Below are 8,555 nucleotides of genomic sequence, written 5' to 3'. Positions count from 1 at the left end.
ATGTCAGAGTTTCTGTTTTCACTTCCTCTGTCCTCTACAACTTCCTATTTGTTGAAGGTAATGGCATGCTTTTAGGATGAACAAACAGAAGATGCTTACATTCATTAAGTCATTCAAATATATCTTTAGTCTTTGATTGGCAAGTACTGCATTCCTCATGGCCCCCATTAGCGTCAGTGACTCAGAGTGGCTTTGGACAAGCCATTTGATTTCTTCTGTTATTCTATCTAACCACCTAAGATGGAATTAACAATATGTATGTGTATTTAATATGTATTTTATAGAGGTAAAATTAATAATTCATTTTCTGATAGAATATGTGAAGCAGAAAATGCAAGGGAGGTGAATTTGTTCATTTTGGGGAGGTCGTTTTTTTTTGAGGGGTGTCTTTTGTTTTGAGGCAGGGGAGAGAGGTAATTTTATTAATGCAGGAAACTCCTGCTTTAGCAGCTCCCCTCACCAATTTTTTAAATTTATAGTTTCATTGCCTGGGGCACTGAGAGATTAAATGGCCAAATAGCTAGTGTTAGGACTTGAAAACTCAAATATTCCTGACTCCAGAACCAACTTTGCATCACACTCAAACAGATTTGGGATTACATATAGTCTGGAGTTCCCTCTGGAGATGCAAATTGCAATCTACCCATGCCAGACACATCTTCAGCAATGTTCATTCATGTTCTTCCTACATCTTACCTCTGAGTAACCATGTGCTGAAAACCTTCCTTGATTTCCTCCTGATATAAACAGGGTACCTGCCATCCCTTACTCTTTTCTTATTGCTTATCATTTTATTACTATTGTTTAATTACTTGAAACCAACCTTTACTCTCATTCTTCTTTGAAGGTCTTCCCTAATTAGTTATATGTTACACTGTGTTAGTATCTGCCAAATATCTCTCCATTGCCTTTAATGTGCTGCTAATCTTTAATTCAGAGGCAGCAATGTTTCCTGACTCATTGCCATATAGAAATACCAATAAAATGTTAATATTTAAAACATGTTTTTTTTTAATATTTAAAAGATGGCATTTTGCTTTCATGAAAAGTCTGGGGTCAGTAAAAGAACTTTGCAATTTTGTGAAAGCAATCTATTCATTGTAGATGTCATCATTATCACCATGTAACCTACTCTCCTATATAAATGACATAATATGTGTAAAGCACTTAGCATAGTGCCTGGTATTATGAAAATTATTTGTTTCCTCCCCACCCTTGACCTGTTCAACTATAGGTCCAGCTTGTTGTCTAATGTACCTATCAAATATACATATTATCAAACAAGTTCTGAAAGGTCGCCAACTAAAATCTAGGTTAATAGATATTCTTCAACCACTTAGTCTTTTCATTGTGGACCAGAGTCCTTTAAGTGGTAGAAGCTCTGCAATGTTCTGGGGGCTTGAACATATGGCATCATGTCATACCAAAACCAAAACACCATACCAAAACCATGTGGTATTTTACTACACCCACAAATTCTATCTTTGACTTGGACTCTGTGATAGATTTTGACCATCAGTGGTGAATCTCGTTGGCAAGCATAAACCTACCTATTTTATGCCTTAGGTGTTTTTGTTGTTATTGTTTTAATGGATCATTATACAGGGCTACTTCTGATGTAACATTTTCAAAGAATCTTGAGTGATGTTGTATGGATAGGAGATAGTCATGCAAATGCCTGTAAGGCAATATTTTATTCTATCAAATAATGCTTTCTTTTCCTTTAGGAATCAACAAATAATAAGCACAATGGGATCTTATATTCTCTCTATATATCTCTATATCAATCTCAAAATTAATAATAAAGATGTGACTCGTTGTTGAATATAGTTGGAGAAAATCTGCTATGGAGGATACCTTTGACTTGTCATACCATGCTGCCTAAAAATGCATGTAATATCTCATTTTGCAAAGAAGGAAATTGAAGCTTTGCCCTAGGTCAGCTATATGAAGGTGACCAAGTATAAAAAGCCAATCAAAATAGAATAGTTCTTCCTATCATAAGTCTGATATTCTTCATATTACAATCAAAATAGAAGTTATTCCTATCATAAATCTGATATTCTTCACATATTACATATATCTTCATATTGTCACTGTCTTTTTTAAGACATCTAGAAACAATATGATCAAAAACTCTTTAGGAAAACCCAAAATGAAATCACTATCCAACATATTTTTTAGTCTAAAACAAGTTCCAGTTTTTTACAGTGCCATGCCCAACTTTTAGATGAAAGGTTGAAAAAAATCAACAATCCTCTAGATGTTTCATCAGCGCAATAGCTAAAGACTTTTCCCTGGCTAATAACTGTAGCAAGGAAGAAAAATGATTAAATCTATTAATTAATCTTTATTTAACATTCAAGTCCAAATAAGACTTGGTCCTAGTACTAGCTTTGTCATTAACCAATTAATTTCCCTTTTCTGGAGTTCAGTTGCTTTTTTTTTTCTCAAATTGAAAATTAACAGATTGGAAAAGGAGAATGCCAATATCCATCTCTTCCATGTCTAAAATATTTTGATTCCAAATATTGGATAGTTGTCATGTTTTACATAATTACAATATTTAAAGGAGTTAACTGAGTTCAATTCCCTAGAGCACAACTTGTTATGTACACATTATTTCACTTATTCGTGGCTTACAATATGTTCATTTGTTTGAAGAACCAATAACATAATCAAAAAAAGTTGTCAATTGTTCTTCTCTATCCCATATATTAACTATGTTATCTTTATCTATAGCACAGATGACTAACTGATAATAGATAACTAACCTTTTATGTGGAATTTATTATTTAAAAATTTTAAATGTAGTAGCCCTTCTCCTTTTCCCCAATGAAATCTATGAAATGGGAATAATGATAGTATTCTATGATGGTAAACTAACTACTGCTTGTACTTTCATTTGGTGATTAAAGTCACTATGTAAATGCTAGGTAGAGTCTTATTTTTTAATTAATCCTTATTATTACATGCTACGTTTCATTGTTCTTGAAAGTTAATTTCTGGTTGTGTAACCTTCTTAGATGTAGTGCTTTTTAAAAATGATGTCTCAGCATATTATGTTATGCTGTCCCCAAAGAGCTGGTGCAACAATACCTATTAATAAAGAACATTTGGTTACCTCAGCTTCTCCTTCCCCCTGCTGCTCTTTTTGAAGGAAAAAAAAAAAAGCCAAAACTATTCAAGCTTGGAGGAAAAAATCTTTGCCTTAAAAGAATTCTACCAACTGTTCACAGAAATGGGATTTGAATGAAGTGGAAAATAAAGTAAGAATTTCCTAGTTTCAATAAAAAAATCAAATGAGATTTCATAGCACTAATTCTCATGCTATTTAGACAGTTTTGAGCTCTCATCCCAGGCGTAGCACTAACTCATTTTGTGACCACAGACAAATCAGTTTTCTGAGCCTCAATTTCTTCAACTGTTAAATCAATTTAAATGAATTGATCAACATTTTTTTCTGTTTTGAATTTTCAGGATTATCGATGGTGAAGTAAAAGTGTCAGGACGCATTCTAATGAACCAAAGGATATGATCTGGAATACTTTGGCAAATAATTTAGGTATATTTGTGTGTCTGGTTATCTTTAATTTAACCAGATAACTGCCTCATTTCTCATTTTTCCTTTGGAGACCTTGAATTGACTTTAGTCAATTTTTGTGTAAAAGTCTGAGAAAAAAAGACTATTTTTAAATGAAATTTCCCCACCAAATTTTATATCTTCTAAGATGTCCACACACACACACACAAACCCCAGTCTAATTATTAATACACAAATTATTTTAATTCAATCACCAACAATATCATCAGATGTAACAAAAAGATAAATGTTAGTAGTGAACTATATGTCTATATGATTTTGTTATTTTGAGGATTTGAATACAGGAACACTTTTGTAGCCTAAATGTCTCCTACACCAATCTGGATTCATTGTATACATTTTCTGAATAATCACAATTGAGTCCTGTGAGATACACAAACAAGATTAAAACATGGTCTTTGTCTTCAAGCCAAAGGATAGAGAATCAAGTTGTAAAGAGTAACTTGAAAGATATTGATTAATAATATAATGGTAATTTAATAAATAGTTAACATCCATGACTCCATTTCATGTTCAGATTCTCCAGGAATCCTCCTTTGGAATTCTTTAGCAAAAAAAGTTTGCATAAAAATTAAGTATTAGTGGCCTTATTAACATAAATATTTTAAGTATATTATATAAGTATGTATAGCTTATGTATCTCTCCTCCCAGGTGTTTGTCCCAGTTTGTAACAAGGTGATCAGCAACAAAAATCTCTTTCATTGTTGGGGGGAAATCAAAACTGGAGTAAGAAAACATATACTAGGAACAGAGGAGAAGTTTATAATGTATATGTAACATGTAATATAAAATGATATGTGGAAATATTTTGAAAAGTATTAAATTCTATGCAAATGTGGTTTTATTCAATGAAAACGGAGCTCATTGTTTGAAGACATCTACTTACTGCTGCAAAACCACAAGGAAAGTAATCGTGCATGATATACTTATATACATACATATGTGTGTATAAAAATATTATAGATAAATTCTATTTATTATTTATTATTCACTTATTACTGTGCAAGTGCCTAGGAATACAGACACAAACTAGAAAGACAGTCCCTGTCTTCAAGGAACTTACATTTTAATGGGGGAAGATAACACATTAAAAGGGGAAGGGAGTATAGCAGAATTGACAATCTGGGAAAGAAGGAAGGTACTTTAGACACACCTTTAGGTTTAATCTGCATTAACATTTTCTTCTTCACTTTCTTAAGTCTAGACAATAAACACACCCCCCCCCCCAAAAAAAAAAAAAGTCAAGCCTTGATTTGTACTTGCCCATTTCTAAAATGTAAATGAACATGTTAAAAATTTGGCAATCAATTCTGACAGCTAGTATGAGCTGTCCCCAGCACACAGATAAAGGCACTTTGTGGACAGCTACATGGTTTGGATTTGGTGGCAGGAAAGTAAGATGGAAACTTAGTACCTGGAAAGAGAAGAGGAAAGCTCATTTAAAAGAGCCCAGGTTAGATTTTGGAATGCAGGTCAAACTTGCAAGGAGTATGATGAGAAATCATTTAAACTCTCTGAACCTGTTTTCTCATCTGTAAAAAGGGAATGGTAATACTTGCATTACTTACCTTACAAAATTTTCAAGAACAGAAAATGGGATAGTAAATCGTGAAGTAACTGTAAAGCAAAATAAAATTGTATATTATTGTTGCTGGCATTAGTTACTCCAAATAATCAAATCTGGAAGGGAGAAGGAAGGCCACTCCAACTTCAAATCATCATTTGGAAAAACCTATTAGGTTTTTCTAGTCTAGAAACTAGACTAGTTTTTTGGTCTAGGAGTTGTCTCATTCTCTTTTCTCTTGTATCAGTCCCTGAAGGGAGTATAAGAATTGCCTTGAAACCAACACATCCACTCCAGTCTGGTTGCCTGTCTGAGTGAATGCACATCTTACGTAATTTGGCTAGGAAGGGAAAATTTATCCCATTATTCTTTTAAATTTTGTTCAGTCTTTTAGGATTGGGGGTTCTCCGAAGGCTATTAAAGATTTGGTGGCAGGTTGATAATGGCATCCTCCATTGCCCCATCTCTGGGTACCAGGGCTTTCCAGGATCAGAAGAGCTAAATAATGGCCTTGCAGAGTCTGAAATTCTCAGTAGCTTGGTGAGAATCTCTATTGTGAGGTTGACAAATGGCTTATTCTCTCTCTCTCTCTCTCTCTCTCTCTCTCTCTCTCTCTCTCTCCTCTCCTCTCCTCTCCTCTCCTCTCCTCTCCTCTCCTCTCCTCTCCTCTCCTCTCCTCTCCTCTCCTCTCTCTTCTCTTCTCTTCTTCTCTTCTCTTCTCTCTCTCTCTCTCTCTCTCTCTCTCTCTCTCTCTCTCTCTCTCTCTCTCTCTCTCTCTTCTTCCCCCTCCTCTCCTCTCCTCTCCTCTCCTCTCCTCTCCTCTCCTCTCCTCTCCTCTCCTCTCCTCTCCTCTCCTCTCCTCTCCTCTTCTCTCTTTCTCTCTCTCTCTCTCTCTCTCTCTCTCTCTCTCTCTCTCTCTCTCTCTCTCTCTCTCTCTCTTCCCCCTTTCCCTCACCTCTCCCTCTCTGGGGTCTCTAGATTCAGCACCCTTGCCTGCCACCAGGAGGCAGTTTCCAAATGCAAAGGGGACTTTAGAAATTAGCCTCTGTGATGAACCCAGGACCCAGAACCCAGACTGGGAATTGTGGAAATTGAGGCTGTACTATTTCGGGTCAAGATCACTTAGGAACCAGTTCAGTGAGTAGGAATGTGAGGGAGAACAGGAGAGAAAGAAAACCGCATACAGATCTGTTTCCACCAGTCATCCCTTTCACATTACCTGAAGGACCAGGGACCAGTATAAATTGGAGACTCTCACAATAGATACTAGGCTAGTCATTACTGTGGAAAATGAGGATCACACTAGACAAGTTTTTTCTCGAGCTTAAAGATTTCCTGAATTAAAAGGGCAGCATGGGATGGGGGAAGGGGGGGAAGGATAATAATGTCTCAAATCGGGCCCTGCCCAGCACTCTGAACTTTTGTAGAGGTCTGGAGACTAGGGACAGAATCTAGATGATCTCCGAATTTCAAGATACACAATTCGAATAAGCAGACGCTTATTCTGTATCAAATGGATATGTCTATTTATCTATATCTATATCAAACTATATTAAATGGATAACAGGGCCAGTGGAAAAATGCTTCTGAAAGCTGGGTTTAGACTGAGGAGGTGGGCCTGGGCCAGCTTGAGATCTCTGTGCTAGAAAAGGGTTTGCTTTTTTTGTTGTTTGTTTTGTTTCGAATTTGTCGGGTCTCTCTCTCCCCTCTATGTGGGGGGAAGAAAGCATGTCAAAAGAAGAGTGGTGGTAGTAACAATGTATTAAAATAATGCTTTAATTCACGCATTTGTTTTTCTGACTGTTCCCCTCAATTCATTTCTCAATCCGTTCAGTCCTTCATCCAGTTAAGAAAACTGAGGGTGCTGTTCGAGATTCGTGCTTAGGTTGTTGTGGAAATTGGAAGAAACCGATTTTCAGGTCTGAGTATTCCTATGAATAGGGTGGTCTAGAGGAACTTGTATGCACACATACCTCACTGCCACTGCCATGCAACCCCCTCCCCCATTCCCTCCTAAGTCGTGAATTGAAGTAACTTCACAACTCATTTTAGTCAAAGGATGCGTTTAAGGCGTAACGGAGCTGATGAGTCGCATGGATATGAAATGCTAGGTATTCTTCGGGGAGGCATAAATCCACTTGGCCAAGTAGCAGAGCTTCTCAAATCTCCTTGTCCTGTTCCCGCCTTGTCGTCTCTCCCTCCCATCCCCCACTCTGCAATTTTATTCTCCAAGTTAAGAAATGCCAAATCGCCGGATATCCCTGGGCGTAAAACCGAGCTCAGAAAGCTATTGGGTTCCGTGCTGCAAAAACTGGTCGATTTTCCCAAGGATCCGAGAAAGGAGTGAAGATGGGAAGGAGAGGGAGAGGGAGGGAACAGGGGGGAAAAGGGTGATAACGAGACCAAATTCAGTGTTCTACACTTCGATTTCAACGCCTCCACCCCCATCTCGTCCCCCTTTAAAATTGGTGGTCCAGTCTGGGAGGCAGTTCTGAAGACTATTGTCGACCTCAAGTGAAGAGGGCCGTCGGTTACCAGACGGGAGGAGGGCTGGGAAGAGGGAGGAGTAGGGAAAGTAGCGGAGGGAGTGGGGGTGGGGCAGGGCGTAATAATATAACTAGAGCGAGCAGCTCCTTTCTAGCATAGTCAGAACACATTTCAGGGCTGGTAAGAGCACGGATCTCCTCCTTCAATCTCCAACACGCACTCACCACACACACTTTCCCCTCCTCCTCAGTCCCAGTCCGCCCCCTCATCCCCCTCCCCGCCCACCCACTCCCATTCTTGGAATTGTGTGGAAAAATTCTCAGCAAAACCTCCCACCTATTCTCTCCCCCCACCCCACCTCCTTTCCCTTTCCCCCTTTCCTCCACGGCCCCTAAACTCTTTGTGAATGAGGGCAGGGGAACAGGGACCCTTCCCCCCCGCCCGAGAACCACGGCCAGACTGCCGCACTCAGAGGATTGTTTGTTAATAGTCCAATTAGATAATTGCCATCTTTCACTCCTTTCGCTCTACATTTCCCATAAAGGAATGAATAAGGAGAGCAGCATGAAGAGGGCTTCTGCCCCGGCAAGGTGACAAGAAGGGCTGGAGCATGCTCTTTGCACAAGGCCATGTGCTTGAATTGAATCATTGTAGCCTAATCAATGGTCTTATTGGATTACTGGCTGTTGCTTTTCTCAAAGATATTGTAGCAGAGACAATGAAATAGCTAGGGGAAAACTTTTTTTTTTTTTTTAAGGCGATCATGCAGTTTAGATTTTCACGGTCTCTCTCTCTCTCTCTCTCTCTCTCTCTCTCTCTCTCTCTCTCTCTCTCTCTCTCTCTCTCTCTCTCTCTTTCATATCTGAAAAGAAAGCTAGTGTCTCAATGGGCAGTCTCAG

This window comes from Antechinus flavipes, chromosome 2, assembly GCF_016432865.1.
Source record: "Antechinus flavipes isolate AdamAnt ecotype Samford, QLD, Australia chromosome 2, AdamAnt_v2, whole genome shotgun sequence".
NCBI classification, from domain to species: Eukaryota; Metazoa; Chordata; class Mammalia; order Dasyuromorphia; family Dasyuridae; genus Antechinus; species Antechinus flavipes.
The sequence above is the reverse complement of the archived record's forward strand: the minus strand, read 5'-3'. Positions refer to the sequence as shown.